Here is an 18895-nt window from a genome sequence, read left to right as displayed (position 1 = left end):
GACACTGTGCCTTGACAACAGGAAGTGTAATGGGGACCCTTGCTCACCGGTTGCAGAAATGCAGACTCAGACGGACTTTCGGGAGCAAAGCTGACAATGGAGATCAAGCATCTCAATGGCGTCACGTTCTTTGAATCAGCACTTCTGTTTCTACAAGTTTCTCTTATGAAAATACTGAGGGAGGCACGCATGCCATTCAAGAACACATTCCTACCAACCTCAGAAATGTGTGGAGGTACAAGCACAGGGAGGGGGGGAAGACAAATAAGTGACACTATAAAACATTACGCAGCCCTTAAAACTCTTGAGTTTTGAAGAATATCTTGTCATGAAGGAAAACTTTACGGTGTAACGTTAGGGTGGAAAAGGCAGAACTTGACGTTAAACAAAGGCAGCATGATCACAAATTTTAAAAAAATGTTTATTTATTAATGTTGAGAGAGAGTGTGCACGAGCAGGAGAGGGGGAGAGAGAGACAGAGTGGGAGAGAGAGAATCCCAAGCAGGCTCCCTGCTGTCAGTACAGAGCCTGGTGCTGGGCTCAAAGTCACCAACTGTGAGATCGTGACCTGAACCGAAATCAAGAGTCAGACACTCAACTGACTGAGCCACCCAGGCGCCCCATGGCAGCATGATCACAATTAAAAAAATAAAACAAACAACTATTCATATTACTGCATGGATACGTATGGTTTATGCATGTATTTACTTGTAGAGAAAAATGATAAAACTTTATTTATAATCAGTTTTGAGTGAGTGGGACCAAGCAGGGGTTTTTAGGTAATTTTTAAATGTATTCTTGTGTTTATCAAAGCATTCTACTTATTTTTATAATCAGGAAAAAAAAAAAGTCCACAGAGTGCAACTCAATCATACTGCCTTTGTGCCGATGGATACAATGTCACAATTAAATTTATAAAACGCCTCAAATATGATAATTTGCACTAATGGGAGTAAAAAGACAATGAATCTATGCTTCCAGTAAGCCTGAAGAGACCCTAATTGAGACAACCTCAATGTGATGAGCTCTGATTTTTAAATCATGACGTTCTAAGGCTGTGCAGCTGGCCCTTGTCAGGCAAGATTGTCTTTTTAGAGAAATCTTTTTAAGCGCTTATTCTTTCCACACAAGCACATGGTAAATGCTTAATACACACTCACTGCAGAGAATTGAATTAACACAGATTCCGCATCTCTGGAGTTTTTCCCTCGTGGAAGAAAGTTCTGCTTGCAACAGCACCGCGTCTGAAATGCTGAAGGTCTAACCTTCGCCTCTCTTTGTCACCATCTTTTGGGTATGTGTTGCTGGGAAGAAAGAAAACCACCACCAAAGTGTCTAATGACGAGAGAGAGAGAGACAGACAGACAGACAGACAGAGATAAAAGGCACAGTGACTGTTTCATATTAAAGACACTGTGAGTTTGAAACCTGTGAAGCAACAGTCAGGACTTCACAGAACACCACAAGCCCAGAGCCTGGAGGCCTCACGTTCAGTCTCCAAACTCTTGTCTGCTCTCTTATCATGGCTGGTTCCATGGCCCCGCAGCCCATATGGCAGGATGAATAGCATCCACGTCAGTGTCCCAAGATAAGTGCACCAAACCTCCAGGACAGCTCCCTCGAGCCGGGGGCCCCCCACACCCCCGCAAACCACAAGGACCAGCAACTCGCGGGTAGATCACTACCGAGAAAAACGCATCCTCCCGCAGCACATCCAGAATGGACACAAGGATGGAAAGTGACATCCATCCTTCCCAGGACGTGAAGAGGCTGATGCCTTCAGTCTGCAGTTATAAACAATGACTCAGTGAACCTTAACTCTGCCCGAAAATGTCTCCGTATGTGTGTATGAGAGAGAGAGAGAGAGAGAGAGAGAGAGGCTAAGTAGAAGACAAAACAGGTTTGGGTTTCCATGTTCAGAACATACTTAAATTAGGAGTATCTTTGTTGTTGACTCAGAGCACTTCACCGCAAATGCGTCCCTTCTAGAACATTCTGAACATGGAAACCACAAAGGAGCGGCAGCAGAAACGGGGGTGCTGGGGGGAAAAGGAGCAAAGTGGTTGAGATGATGGGAGGCTAAGAGGTGCGGAGCTGCAGGTGTGTGCAGGTAACGGGCTGCAGACTCTTCTAGAACTTTTGTTCTTGGTGTGGGTCCATGGAAGCTCACACTACCAGACTCGGCACCAGGGAAATGCGCTCGCCAGGGCGCTACGGATCCATTCTCGTTCTTGGAGAGTCACTGCCATCATTATGCAAAAACAAACAAAAACAAGTTTACCCCCCTTCCTCTCTCTCCCCATCTTTCCCCACCATTTTCCATGTCGGACCCAACAAACATCCAGAGACAGGAGGAGAAAGAAGGGAAGTCTGTTAATGACAGCAGTGAGACATGGACGGCCGACACGTTGCTTTTCTATACCACACACGCCATAAGATAACTCAAGATTTGAGAGTCTAGACTCACTGCATACAACTTGGACATTTCCTGCAAGTCTGGCAAAAAATTCTCTTGAGGGAGTTACCTCATGGCTCCTGCATGCTTTCCAATGTTATGAAAGAACGCTGATGAGAAAAAAACTGTTACTGAAATAATATTTTCAAATTAGTAACAAGAAAACAAGCCCTTGGAGACTAATCCACAGTGTTTGACCCTCCTAATGAAGATGACCCAGAATAATATTTGAAAGAAAGATCATTAGTATTCAAAAAAAAAAAAAAAAAAGAAAGAAAAAAGAAAATTGAAGTTCACAAAGTTCTCTGATACTCGAAATGTGAACTCCATCTGAACAGGAAATCAAAATTGCTTTTAGTTATCGCTATGATGTTCAGCATTATTAAACATGCTTAACACACTTATCTTTACACTTGGATGGTAAGGTCATAAGCTAAGGACCTTAGCAGGAAATTTTCCATTTCTAGTAAAGCCAAATGTCCTTCCGAGGCTAATTTATTCTGCAGACGAGGTTTCCTACCCTCATTATAACTAGTTTGACGCCTGTCTTACAAAACAAAGAACATAACTAATCAAGGAGAGGACATCTGACCCACTCTTGGGAGTATACATTAGCCATGCACCTGATCAAACCCTACCCTGAATATTAGATATTGAAATAAATAAACGTGACAGACAACTAAACCCAACCAGCTCCCCATTCATCCAGTACGAAACGTTACATAATTAAACACATTCAGCAAATCCCCCCAGAGTCTGGAAACAGACTGCAAAAATCTAAGGACTCCCACAGACTGACGTGTGGTTATTAAAAGGTAGAATTCAAAGACAGAATGCACATGTGAAGTTACAAAAGACAGATATTAGGAAACCATGATATTCGAGGGCAAATTTCCATTCTGCTGTCATATTCCGAGTTTATCTTGTTTTAATTTATTAATGTTTATTCATCTTTCAGAGAGAGCACAAGCAGAGAAGGGGCAGAGAGAGGGGGACAGAGGATCCTGAGAAAGCTCTGTGCTGACAGCAGTAAGCCTGATGTGGGGCCCCAGCTCAGGAACCATGAGACCATGATCCGATCCACAGTGAGATGTTCAACCAACTGAGCCATCCAGGCACCACTCAGAGTTGATTTTACTAAACCTATGGATATAAAGTCATATAGGAGTACAGTACAGAAAAGATCTCAAGTGAAACAGTATAGGTAGAAATAGTATTACACAGACCACTCGTCATCGACTGATTATTGTTTTAAAATTAGAGGGCTATGCCTCTCCATTATAAAATCAATCTAATTATAAGCACTTTATTACTGTCTTTCAACATTTTATACGGACAGATGACAAAGAATGTGAAATTGAGGTATGGATTACTTCCTGACTTCAAATAATATCGTATTTCATACTTGAAACTGTATTGTAGTCGACTTTCTACGGAAGTCACTCCGAAAGTGGAGAGTTTAATAGCTTTTTATTATTTTTTTAATGCTTATTTATTTTTGAGAGAGAGAGCGAGCACGCACAAGTGGGGCAGGGACAGAGAGAAAGGGAGACACAGAATCCAAAGCAGACTCCAGGCTCTGAGCTGTGAGCACAGAACCCAACAGGGGGCTTGAACCCACAAACCATGAGATCATGGTCTGAGCCAAAGTCCAGCATTTAACCAACTGACCACCCAAGCGCCCCAGGAACTTTTCAAAGGCAAAGAAGACCATCACAACAGAACACCCCACATGCAGCGTAGATGAAGTGACTGCCACACTTCCTCACTGTCGTCAGCTACACAATGAAAGCACATGGGGTGCAACATGGCAGAAAATTCAGGGACCTTAATTTAAAATTTTGCCTTAAGAAAAAAGGCTACATGCTTCCTCCAGGAGTGATATGCGTTCACTCCTCTAAGGGATCCTGCCTAGGTTCGTTGGAGATCATCTTTAACAGGTGTTAGCCTCTGTCATATTTGGCAAAGAGGAAGCTTGAACCGCCCCAGACCCAGTTAAAGACTCTTTTCTCCACTGGGATAAGTTAGAGGCCAAACTGTATCGGAAAAGTGATGATTTTTTTTTGTTTTGCTTTTTTTTTTGCAAGTAACCTTATTTGACTGAAATCCAAGGAACATAATTTAAAATGGATATGACATCAGAACTATCTTTTTTTTCCTTTTTAAAAAAAGTTTATGTATTTGAGAGGGAGAGAGAGAGAGAGTGAGCGAGTGAGCTGGTAAGGGGCAGAGAGAGAGGGAGAGAGAGAATCCCGAGCAGGCTCCACACTGTCAGCACAGAGCCCAACGTGGGGCTTGAACCCACACACCGTGAGATGATGACCTGAGCTAAAATCAAGAGTCAGATGCTCGACCACCTGAGCCACCCAGGCGTCCCAGAACCATCTTTTTTCACTCATGTATTCAACAAGTAGTTATTTCCTAAACAGCAACAAGGCAGCCTGCAGCATCAACAACACGGGAGGGAGCATCGTGGGTTTCCTGCCCTCGGAGACCCTGCGATGTGTCTGCGCAGACAGACATGACTCAAAGCATCGAGACTGTGCCATTGATCCCATCCGAGAGGGACTACTGCTCCACATGGGGCACGAGTGTCTGGAGCGGGGAGGGGGGACGTCATGTAGCTAGAGGGCCACCGCCAGAAGTTTGCTGGTCGGGGGGGGTGACCTTAGGAGGAAAAAACAAGCACCTGACTCGAGAGCACTTTATAATGCAATGTGTCTGCAGGGCGCAGAGAAAGCAAGCGGGTGGAAGGGGCAGATCCCTGGGGAAAGCAAGGTCGGTAGGAGTCCCATCGTGGACACCCTCCCTCCCAGCGCTGGTTCCAGAACCCTGTCCGCCCTGAGCCCCTGGAGAGCTCCAACAGGGTCAGAGGCCGCATCACGTCTAGGTGTTGAGAAGGCGCCTCTCACTGCTGATGGTGCACACAGACCATCAGGAGGCCGGCGTGGTATACACGTGTGAGGGGGGATGGCTCGGCCCGACGTGCGGATGGACAGACAAGGGTCACCTCAGAAGCAATGCACAGAGACTGCTGACCTATTAGCATCAGAGGATTCTGCGTCTAAATGTCACATCCTCCAAACTAATGCCTGTGGCCCTGGTGTTGTGCTCATTCCCCGTGGCCAGACAGTAATGCTAATGGAACTGTGCCTGAGACACAGCTGAGGCCACAGATGGACCCATCTTGTCTTTTTTTTTTTAAGTGTATTTATTTATTTTGAGGTGGGGGGGTAGAGGGGGAGCCGCAGAGAGAGAGGGGGAACCGAGGATCTGAAGCAGGTTCTGTGCTGACAGCAGAAAGCCCAACGTGGGGTTCGAACTCATGAACCACGAGATCATGACCTAAACCAAAGTCTGATGCGTAACCGACCAAGCCACCCAGGAGGCCACCGGAGGAGCCACCCGAGACCCATGTCGTATTTATGCAAATTATCACATATTTCTCAGCATTAGAGGTCCTCGGTTATAACACAGCACAGGAAGAGAAATCAGTAGTTACCACTGTTGTGAGTCAAAGCATCTTCTGTCCATAAGAAAGTCCAACACATGTGGGGGCGCCTGGGTGGCTCAGTCAGTTGAGTGTGCAACTTCGGCTCAGGTCATGATCTCACAGTTTGTGGGTTCCAGCCCTGTGTGGGGCAGTGTGCTGACTGCTCAGAGCCTGGAGCCTGCTTCGGATTCTGTGTCTCCCTCTCTCTCTGCTCACGCTCTGTCTCTCAAAAATAAATGAACATTAAACAAAACCAGTCCAACATATGTGAAAGTCAGTGTTGCTTTGCAGGAAGTGAGTAGAATCAAGTTGGACCACTCCCCCAGGCTTGGAGAAGGTTCTGGGTCACAGCCTGAGGAGCTCTTACAGTTCCAACGGGAACGGTGTGCCCAGCACTGCATATGGGGTCCCACGTTTGACGTGTTTTCACTAGAATGGATGTAATGATTGCAAATTGAATATTTGTCTGGAGACTGCCTGTAGAGGTCTTCTAAAACTGGAGTGTTTTATTCCTCAGGTATTATGACATGTGCTTTTTAAAAATGTATGATAAAGTTTTGGCTCTAAATTCTGAAGCCAGACTGTGCTTACCAACAAGGAGCTAGATGGGCTCTGACCGTCCTGCTCTGTCGAAAGACACACAGACCCTCAGCACCTGCCTAAACTCTGCCTCGGCAGACCATGCACCCACAAAGGCAGAACTGGAGGTATAAAGTGGACCGGTATGCATACACATCCTGAGCCAACTTCTGGGACGGAATGCAGTAGTGATCAACCTCCATGTGGATCCTGTCTCTGGGGAAAGGGGCGGGGCCCAGGAAGTTTGCAAGGTGGCACAAGAATTAGCAAAGAGGGGCGCCTGGGGGCTCAGTCTGGTGAGCATCCAACTTCAGCTCAGGTCATGATCTTGAGGTCTATGAGTTCGAGCCCCATGTCGGGCTCCCTGCTGACAGCTCAGAGCCTGGAGCCTGCTACAGATTCCGTGTCTCCCTCTCTCTCTGCCCCTCCCCCATTCTCACTCTGTCTCTGTGTCTCAAAAATACATAAATACTGGGGCACCTGGGTGGCTCAGTCACTTGAGCATCCGGCTTCAGCTCAAGTCATGGTCTCACAGTTTGTGGGTTTGAGCCCCGTATCAGGGTTCACGCTGACAGCTCAGACCCTGCTTGAGATTCTCTCTCTCCCTCTGTCTCTTCCACTCTGTTTTCTCTCTCTCTCTCAAAATAAATTTTAAAAAACTTAAAAAAAAAAAAAACTGGTCCTGTACAAAATTTTAAACACACCATCAGTGGAACCAAAACATCTCCAACAGGAGAAGGAAAATAAAACTTCATAACCTGGTTTCCCCCAAAGTCACTTTTGAAAACTTCCAAACTCACAGAACACTCGAAAGCATACACACGAAGTTGAAAGCATGCACATGAATGCACGTATCCTACTTCACTTAGGTTTACTGTCTGTATTTTGCCACAGCTGCTTGCTTTCTGCCTCTGTGTACCCGTGCATGTATACACACACATACGTATGTGCACACATTTTTGTTCTACACCAGAAGATTAAGAAAGGATAAGAAATGTACTTGTATTCATCTCATGATGTTTCACAGCAAGCTGCACAGAGGATAACTCTTGACCCTCTAGAAAGTTCCACGTGGGTGTCCCAGAATAAGGACACCTCCTCCATAAACACAACACCACGAGAACAACTGTGCGGACTAACACTGAGTCAATCAACTCACCGCCCAGACAGCCCCCAAATAATTGTACCACCTGCTTCTTTTTACCCCCGTCCAGGACCCTCTCCACATTCAGGTACTGTCATCGTGTTTCTTCATCTTTTTATTATTTTTCTTTTTGAAAGTTTATTTATTTAGACAGCAAGTGCATGTGCTTGTGTCCATGAGTGGAGGAGAAGCAGAGAGAGACCGGAAGAGAGAGAGAATCCCAAGGATTCTGCGTTCTGTGCTCTACACTGTCAGCACAGAGCTGACACGGGGCTCGAACGCCCGAACCGTGAGATCATGACCTGAGCCGAAATCAAGAGTCAGACGCTTCACTGACTGAGCCACCCAGGTGCCCCTCTTCATCTTCTTAAATCTGGAACTGTCCCTGACCTTTCTGTGCTTCCCATGACACTGATTAGTTTGGAAGAATCCAGGTCAATTGTCCATGACAACGTGCTACATTCTGGATTTGTCTGCTCGTTTCCTTGTGAACGGATTCCAGTTGAAAGCTTTCGGTAGGGACATTACACGGGTTATTTTGTGTTCTCGCTACCTGCTATCAGGAGGAGCGTGACACCAAAGTGCCCCGCTATCCATGATCCCTTGGTCAACGGTACAATCTCCAGATTGTTTTGTGTTCTCTCACAATGTGTCTGATAATGAACCTTCCCTCATTCATTATCTCTGAGACACGAAACACAATCAACATAATTTTTGGGGGGTTGGGATTATCTTGACCCCAAAGTGTGCTTGTTATCATGGGTGTTTGCTGCCACAAAATATCCTAAGGATTTACAATCCCCTTGAAAAATGTGTTCGTTATCATCAAAGGATTAAAAAAAATTACTATCCTAGTATATATTTAAACAGAATAAATCAAGAGATTGCTGGCACTTCTTGTCAAATAACAAGATGTGTCATAAAAAGGAAATTTTTTTCAGTTTCATAGGCAAACTTTATTTTACTTTCAGTCAGCCTCTTTTTTGGAGGAGAAAACTGAGGAATATCTTACATAAAACTATTTTCTTGATTATCACCAATCCATTTAGGGAGAGGGGAAAAGTTTAATATGCTGTACTCAAGAACCCTGAATTTAAATTGTGAAGTACATTAAAATACCCCATGAGGCTGGCTTTATGTTGGTAAGACATAATGGATATTGTTATTAGGTATTTAGGAACAGATATTTTAGCCCCCACTGAAAGACTCCCACTTTACATCAGAACATTAAGGAAGAATAATGAATGCCATATTAGTTTATCATGAATTAATCATGAACCTTTTCAGCTGCATACTTTTCATTAGCTTACTGAGTCTGTCAATTTTTTCTGAGTTCTTGTTGCTGGGTCCAAAGAATGTCAATGTCCCCTCTAGACTAACATGACAAAAAAAAAAAAAAAAAAAAAAGTACTCAAAGTATTTCCCTGCAAAACATTCAGTTGGTTTCTAGGGGAATAAAAATAAAACTCTACTTAGCAGGTGCTTAAGGCTTTGAAAGCTATGTCAGAACTCCAAGCCAGCTCCTGCATTAACAATAAGTTTAGAAAATAAATTATTCTTTAAAACCCCCGAAAAGTCTGTGTCTGAACTGGAGAGAAGGAACAAACGAGCCTTTTAAGGAACAAATTACAGAAATCACAATAGAAAATAACTCTGTTAAGCTGCTAAGCATTAAGCACGAATATAAGCCAAGGATTTAAGCCTCCATGGACGTTTCCTGCGGTAGGAGAATCGTCTGCTGTGCGGTTTCAATTTAATAGAGAAAAAAAAAATCCTAAAACGTCTTTCTCTTTTTGTTCTCTTTAATTCTTATTCTACCGCAGATCCCTCAGAGTAAAAGACCGTTGAATATTCCACGAAGGAAGAAGAGAAGATGAAGCTGAATGTCTTGCTGTACCGAACAAGCAGGGATTGTCCAGTTCTGCAGTGCTGATGCTCGGGGCTGGGTCTGAGTCCGAGGGGTGGTTGTCCTATGTGCTGTCAGCAGAACCTCTGACCTCCACCCACCGGATCCCAACAGCAAAGCTCCTCCAGAGTTATGACACCAAGAATGCCTCCAGATGTGTCGGATTCCCACCCCCGGGGGCAAAACCGGTCCAATGGAGAACTGCCTGCCTGTCATCAGCAATGCGATGGTCCAAACTGGAGTTCTGGAGATCTATTCAGGGCCTGCTTGTGGGGAAGTAGGTTCTACTTACATAAATGGGTTAGAGAACAGCTTAGGGCAGAAAGCCGCCACCACGGGGCGGAAGTGCCCGAGGTGAGCTAGCAAGATATTGGACTGGGATCTAAAGTAACTTGTATCACCTGCAGGAAATTACTTTCCCTCTGGTGCCAATATCCTTTGATCACAAACACCACTTGCCCACCCTACCTCCCCACCCCCACCCAGACCGTTTGCTAATATCTTGTGAGCTCAATCAATCCAGAGATGAAACCCGTTTGGGGCTCTTATCTCCTCCTGGACATTAGCCTCTGTCGTATTCAATTCTGTGTCCGCCCTCTTCCTGGACAAGAGAGAACTCCAGACTCACAGTCGGCAACACCTCCCACCTTGGCTGGCAGCGTCATCCCAGTATTCACCACAGCTGTGCCCCCCAAAACATCATCCTTCACTCTTCAGTCACCCTAGGAACCTGTCCTTGGCACCCCCATTTTACAAGAGGAGACCTGGGCACAGAGTCCTTAATCAGCTTCCTGAGAACATGAGGCCAGCGGGCAGAGAGCTGGGATCTGAATCCCAGGGACCTCTGACCCCACGACTCAGTTCCATCTTTGGGGGCCTTCCCACACCAATGTGAACCCGAATCTTCTTGGAAAGCATCTCCGTGCAGACTTCTCTGAGCCTGCTGCTACGGGGGACAGGGATGGGCTCTGATTGCCTCGCGGTGCCTGTCTTCACATCATAATGGTAGAGTGTCATCAAGCTACACCCTCCGTGAGGTGCTCTTTCCTTCCCCCCTCCTCCCTCCCCTCCATCACGGGTATTTCTCCTATCAGTGCACACTGCCCTCTTTGGCGGTACCGCTTTTCTCCAAGAAAGCACGTGTGACCCCCGGATGCCGCCCTTTGGCAAATGTGACCTCTCGTGGGAAAAGTCACTTCTTTTTTTTTTTTTTTTAATTTTTTAGTGTTTATTTATTTTTGAGACAGACACAGAGCATGAACAGGGGACGGTCAGAGACAGAGGGAGACACAGAATCTGAAACAGGCTCCAGGCTCTGAGCTGTCAGCACAGAGCCCGACGCGGGGCTCGAACTCACGGACCGCGAGATCATGACGTGAGCTGAAGTCAGACGCTTAGCCGACTGAGCCACCCAGGCGCCCCCAAGTCCCTTCTGAACAAAAGGGCCAGGTGGGCTCCACATTCCTGTTGCCCCGGCATGTCAGACCCTCCACAACACCATTTTAAAGTCACCGGGTACTCAGGCATGATTTACCAATGCTCAGGGCGAGGCAAGCACTTTGTGAACAGGCAGTGATCCATTCGGAAGGAAGGGACGTACGCGGGCACCTCTTATACTCACCCTGTAGCAACGGAAGACCGTCTTGGGTAGTTGTCCTCAAGGATCTGAGCTTCCTGACAGCATCATGTGCAGGCACACTGATGTGAGGGGCCCTCAGCAGACACGGATGAGGGGCACCAGGCTCATCCTGTGAATTCATTCAGAGGAAGAAGAGTCAGACACTGAATGAGCACATGGTGAAAAACTGCAGGGGAACATGCTCTTTCCTGCCGGGAGGATCTCCCTTCCTGCACGTTTCTTCTTTCCACTCTCTGCCCAAACCCTGGTTAGCTACAAGTCACAGCTGACTAGCCACCACCTCAGAGAAGCCCCCCCTGATTACCAATACAAAGCAAATAGATCCCTCCATGGTTAACTGTCATAGTATCTTGTTTCCCTTGAAGAGCATTTATCACTATTTCCAATAACTTATCTACGTGGTTTCTTTTTATTTGGTATCTGTCCGTCCCACAGCCTCTAAGGATCAAGACAGCAGAGGCCATTCATGTGCCGTAGTAAGCTGTCAATAAATATTTTCCAAATAGCACTTGGATTGCAAACTGCAGCTCGCAGGACTGTCCCCCACCTGTTTTTATAGCGAAACAAGAATGTTACTCACATTCTTAAATGGTTGAGAAAAGAATGTTTTGCACAATGTGAAGAGTATATTAAATTGACATTTCAGAGTCCACAACGAAAGGATATTAGAACACAGACACATGCATTCGCTTCCTTATAATCTGTGGCTGCTTCTGGGCTACAGCACAGAGTTTAGTAGCTGCACAAGAGATTGTCTGGCCTGCGATGCTGAAAATGTTCACTATCGGGCCCTTGGTAGGAAAAGTTTTTCAACTTCTGGTATAGAATCCTACACTCTATGAAGATGACTTTGAATCTACTGAAGAATATACTTATTTTTTTGAGTTGAGGACATTTAGACAAAAACTACCGTATGCCTTAAAACAATTAATGTATAAGTCTATCGTTCATGCTGTAAAATATGAAGTATCATCCCACTTGATACGTCATATGCACAAGAGATCACCACATTGGAGAAAAACCACTATTCTATAGATCTTCGCACATATAGATCTTGCCTCACTGAAGTTAAGCTTCCAACAACAATTTTTCAGGTTCAATCAGTGTCCCAGAAATGTTATTTTTTTCCCCCCGAGATGGCATTTGAAACTGTAATCAATCTTCCTGCATCTTCCGGCATGGCATTTCATGTTGGATTCTTGTGGAAATGGGATGCTGTGCTGTCAACATTGATCCTTAACCTCCCACTGCTGGGATGACAGAACCACCACGCAGGGCCATCTCTTCCTCTGACTCTCCATGACATTATTTGGCGAGACAAAGATCACATGGATATGGATTTGAACAACTGGATGACCCCTCACCCCTTACGAAACAGGGAAGATGCAAGTCGGTGTTTTCCTCTTGGCTGCCCACCCCTTTTATTTACAGAAAATAGATGCTGAGACAGCACGGAAACCCTTTGACCCGTGTTTGATACTTTGCACCTGCTATCCTCGGTGACTAATGAAGAAGAAGAAACACGTCAAAGGAGATTAAGTCACAATGCCTATCACAGTGGTATTGCCACAAGAAACCCTACCTGCAGAAGGAAAACAGCACAGGAGAACCTAAAAGCCCATGGTCAGAGGACATTTCTCAAAACAGCAGTGGAGTTGTTCTTAGCCAGGAGTGATTTCAGCCCACAGGGATCATTAGGCAGTATCTGGAGACATTTCCGGTTCTCATGATTGGGTGGGTTCTACTAGCATCTAGTGGGTAGAGTCCAGAGATGCTGTTAAATAGCCTACAATGTGCAATACAGCCCCTACCACAGAGAAGCATCCACCCAGCGCTCCACCACAAAGGATGAGATGTTCTCAAGTATCGAAGTTTAGAAACTGTAGGGTACTGGTCCAATAATCACTGAAGGGGTATGATCACAGAGACAGGAAAATAAGGGAGGTAGTTTGCTCCAACAATGATACACAGCAACAACATATGTACCAGTGATGGTTCCGCTATTACTCTGAAAAGTTATATGAACATAAGTCTCTTGAGACACCACTATAATCCGAGTTCTAGTCACAGAACAAGAAGATTTAAGAGCAAGAGGTTACGGGTGCTGTTTTATCGTGAACCTGTACGCTGACGAGTTGGTGGCTTCACAAATCATGAGCATGCTTCATTACCCCTTCCTGTCTCTGTTTACCTACAATCGCCGTAACTGTCATTTACTTGGTCATTTGTCCATCACTCTCCCCTCCCTCCCCATTCAGTTGTATAAGACTGTGAACCACAACAGGGATGTAAGGATGGAATCAACGTCCACCATCCCTCTCCCTTGATTCTGAGATACAACGAGCCCTGGAAACCACAAAATTTTTGTAAACTTCTTACTGTATTTGGCAGCAGAAGCCAATGTGAACTGACTCGAGGCATCAGGTGGTATGTTAACCTGCCAGCCTCTGATACTGGCTAGGCCCAGGCGGCTCTGTGGTGACATCAGGCTTAACGGCACTGGGAAAACATCAACAAGACTCAAGACACCCTGTGAGTAGCAGTGAGAGGAAGGAGAGAAAGCATTTGTCACCAGCAGTAGCCTAGAAGTGTGGTTATTAAAGAAGTCTGGTTGTGCCATGCCTCAGAAGGAGATGGCATGGGAAGACGGTAAAGAAATGGAAAGGCAGGTTGTGGAAATCTGGCTGATTGCTTTGCCAAAGGCTGATCAATCTTCCCAGTCTGTCCGGGACTGAGGAGTTCCAGTGTTCAGACTGAGATGGCCCTGGGCAAATGTGCATGAGCTGACAACCCTACCTGCTTGTATAGGCTAGCAGAAGATTCTGTAGAGAAGTAAACACCGAAAGCCAAGTGTGAATACCGAGAAAGTTGACTGAAAGACTTCAAGAAGCTATTGGAAATCCATAGTGAAAACCATCTTCTGAACATAAAGGAGCAGAAGATGGTGTTGAGGAATTGGTAAAGAGAAGAGCGTTGGCGGATGCCATAGCATGGGCTCTGACATCAAGTGAGGACAGAGGTCACCCTTCCCGCCAGCTGCTGGTTGTGTCGACAACTGATGGTGCTCAGCTGAATGTGTCTTTGGGAATTGCTCTCAGCCAGAGACAGTGGCCTTTCCCAAGGCAATGCCATCCCCCATCCCTCGAGATTCCCATGGCTGGGTCCTAAAGGTGTGCCCTCCTTGATGCAAAGTGAGACAACTCTGAGAGCCACACCAGCTCCAGAGCTCCCTCCCAAACGGGATGAGGTCTTGTTGTGAGGGTATGACAACCCAACTTCTCCCTCTGCCTCACCATCCTCATAAGTGTGGATCCTAAGAACTCCGCCACCCCCCAAAACCCACCTTGTCCCAGAACCATTTCCTGGGACTCAACATAAGACAAGAGCTGATAAGACCGTTAGTCCTGAATACATGTACAATATGATGAAATAGCCCCATATTCCCACTAAGCTATAATCCTAGGCAAACCCTCAAAAACCATGGGAGAGAGGACTTGAGTCTCAGCCTGATGGTCCCAAGGTGTGTCAATTCTTCAGGCAAAAGCAAGGTAAGAGTGGTCATTGATCAGAAAAATCAACAGCCGAGGTGCTTAAGAAAACAATCCCATTTACAAATGCACTAAAAATAAAAGACTTAGGAATTAAACAAGGAGATGAAAGGCTTGTACTCCAAAAACTATACAGTATTAATGAAAGAAACTGAAGATGAAACAAACAGATGGAAAGATATTCCACACTCATGGACTGGAAGAACAAATACTGTTAAAATGTCTATACTACCCAAAGCAATCTACAGATTTAATGCAATGCCTATGAAAATACCAACAGCATGTTTCACAAAACTAGAACAAATAATTCTAAAATCTGTATGAAACCACAAAAGACCGTGAATACCCACAGCAATCTTGGGAAAGAAAAACAAAATTGGAGGCATCACAATCCTAGATTTCAAGATATACTACAAAGTTGTAGTAATCAAAACAGTATGGTACTGGCACAAAAACAGACACTTGGATCAACAGAGCTGAAGAGAGAGCCTAGAAATAAATCCATGATTATACGGTCAATTGATCTTTAACAAAGGGGGCAAGAATACGCAATGTGAAAAGGACAGTCTCGTCAACAAATGGTGTTGGGAAAACTGGACAACTACACGCAAAGAATGAAACTGGACCAGGTTCTTTTTTTTTTTTTTTAATTTTTAAATGTTTGTTTATTTTTGAGAGAGACACACACAGTGCGAGTAGGGGAGGAGCAGAGAGAGGGAGACACAAAATGTGAAGCAGGCTCTGGACTCTGAGCTGTCAGCACAGAGCCCAATGTGGGGCTCAAACCCACAAACTATGAGATCATGACCTGAGCCGAAGTTGGATGCTTAACCGACTGAGCCACCCAGCTGTCCCCAGACTGGACCACATTCTTAAGCCATACAGAAAAATAAATGCAAAATATATTAAGGACCTAGATGTGAGACCTGAAACCATAAAAATCCTACAAGAAAGCACTGACAGTAATTTGTCTGACATCGGCCATACCAACATTTTTCTACTTATGTCTCCTGAGGCAAGGGAAACAAAAGCAAAAATAAACTATTGGGAATACATCAAAAAAACTTCTAAACAGTAAAGGAAACAACCAACAAAACTTAAAGACAAACTCCTGAAAGAGAGAAGATATTTACAAATGATATATGCAATCAATGGTTACTATCCAAAAAATATAAACAACTTATACAACTTAACGTACAAATAAACAAATAATCCAACTTTAAAAAAATGGGCAGAAGACGTGAACAGACATTTCTCTGAAGAGATGGCCAACAGACACATGAAAAGATGCTCAACATCACTCGTCGTCAGGGAAATGCAAATCAAAAGCAAAATGGCTTTTGCTTACACTTTTCAGAATGGCTAAAATCAACACAAAACCAACAAGTGTCGGTGAGGATGTGGAGAAAAAAGAACCCTTCTGTAGTGTCGGTAGGAATGAAAACTGGCACGGTCACTGTGGAAAACAGTGTGGGGGCTCCTCCAAAAATTAAAAATAGAATTTTATGATGCAGTAATTCCCCTAGTGGGTATTTACCCAAGGAATACAAAAACAGTAATTTGAAAAGACGCATGCCCCCCTTATGTTTACTGCAGCATTATTTGCAAGAGTCAAATTATAGAAGCAACCCAAGTACCTATCAATAGATGGATGGTTAAAGAAGTTGTGGTATCTATACACAGCCATATATCATGTATCAGTTGGCCGTAAAAAAGAATGAAATCTTGCCATTTGCAATGACATGGACGGAGCTAGACAGTTCCTAAGACTAAACGAAGTAGGTCGGTCAGAGAACAAATACCGTATGATTTCACTCATATGTAGAATTTAAGAAACAAAACAAATAAAGACAGAAAAAAAAAGACAAAGACAAACCAAGAAACAGACTCTTAAGTACAGAGAACATACTGATGGTCACCAGGGGGGAGGTGGGTGGAGGGGGGGGAGAAATAGGTGACGGGGATAAGGAGGGCACCTGCTGTGATGAGCACCAGGTGAGGTAGGGAACTGTTGAATCATTACATTGTACATGTGACCTGGGTTACAGGTAAAAGGACCGGAGAGGTCAAAGCTCAGAGCTAACGCTAGAATCCGTGTATCTATCTAGTCAGATACACAGCTCCAAAAGCTGTACCGGGGGCCCGGATGCAGCTTCCGGTTAGCGTTACCTCACGAGAAGGACTAGCCATCCGATGGTGGGGCCACAGAGACAGAACTCACTCAGGGGAACCCCAGCACTGGAGGGATGTGATGGATCCTGGCAGACACCGGACGCACAGGTGCAAAGTTTTACCTGGCTTCCTTTCAGCGAGCTCCTGACAGCTTCTGGCCCCCACTACGAGATGCACGGCTGGGCACCTGACTCATGAAAGGCAAGGCCCACACAGTCGTCAACTTTCCGGCTGGACAAAGTCCATAGGGCAAAACACTAGCAATTACTTAATCTATGATCTTCTGCATATCCTTACTGACGGTGTCTAGACCTTTGAGTTACCTTCAAAGGATATACTAATGCTCATTCTTTTATACGAGATATAAGTGGGGAAAGTATTATAATTAACAGTGGAGTCGATCCCTAAAAAACAGAAGGAATGACAAAATAAATTATAATTGTTTCTTTTTTTTTTAAGTTTATTCATTTTTGAGAGAGAGAGAGAGAGAGAGAGCGCATGAGCAGGGGAGGGGTAGAGAGAGAGGGAGACACAGAATCCAAAGCAGGCTCCAGGCTCCGAGCTGTCAGCACAGAGCCTGACGCGGGGCTCGAACTCACAAACCGTGAGATCATGACCTGAGCTGAAGTCAGACGCTCAACCGACTGCGCCACCCAGGCGCCCCCTATAATTGTTTCTTAAGAGGCCATCCCTCCAGCATCAACTCATAGGACACTATCTCAGCCCTGACAACAAGGTTCCTGAAACTTCTGCTGGCTTCAAAGCCCAGGGGTAACTCAATAAGCCTGAAACAGTGTGATGTCTGCGTGAGCTCGTGGTCTGCAGGGGGTCTGCAGGGGGTCTGCTGGTGATGGGCAGGTGTGTGGCAGGGGCTGATGGGCCTCTGGCCAGAGACCTGCATCCATCCATGCACACCAGCAGACCTTTGCAGATTCCTGTCCTCGTTGAGGCCACATCATTCAGTTGTTCGTGTTCATGCCTCTTGGACAGTTACCTTCCTAAACCACGGTCTGTGACTCTTCATCCTTACCCTTTCTTGGCCCGACCTCGCCCTATTAACTGCTGTTTCAATGAGCACAGCATCCACAAATGGGATTCCATTTCACCCCGAGGACCCAGCATTGGGAAGACCCGTCTTATAATCTCAACATTTTATGGTAAATGTGATCATACATTGAATTAATGTATGTAGGACTTTGAACACACAAATGGCCAAACACCACTTCTGTGTTTTTTACCGTAGAATAGAGTCTCTTATTCTTTGATAGGTACACACACTTGCCTTCTGACTCCAAGAGGAAGGGCTTCCCCGGTACACGTTAAACATCCCCTTCTCTACAGGCACAGGTGAATCAGGGCATCGACAAACGTGACAGCCGTGAAAAGCACCGGTTCTGGGCTTTGCTTGCTGGTAACAGGCTGGTAAGTAGTGTCTGACTTATAGAGACAGTTTGTCAACTTTTGAGTGCGGGTTTTAAAATGTGATTTAGAGGCAGATTCATAATTACTTGCTTTCACTGTAAAATTATCAATCTTGGGTGGCTGGGGGAATTTATGGTGCATGCCAGCTCTCTCATGTGAAGACTTTTATAAATCACCTTGTACTTGATTCCTAACCCCACCCTCCCCAAAAGTGCAGTATCATTCATTACATTAACACCTGGGTTTATGGTCAGACGTAAACCCAGGACACTGGATCTCAGATTTTAGCCTGGGAGCTTTGGAGAACATGGGCGTCGTGGCTCAACCCCCAGGGACTGACTGTAGAACTGCAGTTACGTTGGGAGTTCAAAACCAAGGACGTCGATGGAGCCCGTGAAGGGTGGGTGCCTGCCCGATGTCACCCATGGAGCTGCTGAAAGGGCACCGCAACCCAGGTCTCTGCTGTCCACCTGACACCACTCGCCTCATCCCAGGACCCGCTGAGCCCTGGTCAGTCATGACAGCAAAGGGTGACTA

The 18895-nt window shown here is 45.3% G+C and overlaps 1 protein-coding gene across 1 annotated transcript in view; it reads right to left on the bottom strand.

Annotated features, from left to right (window-relative positions):
* Nucleotides 1–18895, bottom strand: part of STS (steroid sulfatase) — a 156990-nt gene that overhangs the window by 110460 nt on the left and 27635 nt on the right. Inside the window, exon 2 of the mRNA XM_047075868.1 lies at nt 11199–11325. The gene's annotated coding sequence lies outside the window, so the exon portion shown is untranslated. The remainder of the gene's footprint in view (nt 1–11198; nt 11326–18895) is intronic.

Source organism: Lynx rufus, unplaced genomic scaffold (assembly GCF_022079265.1).
Source record: "Lynx rufus isolate CCGP_SWC_20201006 ecotype Redwood Valley unplaced genomic scaffold, mLynRuf1.p SCAF_14, whole genome shotgun sequence".
In the NCBI taxonomy this organism is placed as follows: Eukaryota; Metazoa; Chordata; class Mammalia; order Carnivora; family Felidae; genus Lynx; species Lynx rufus.
The sequence above is the reverse complement of the archived record's forward strand: the minus strand, read 5'-3'. Positions and strand labels throughout refer to the sequence as shown.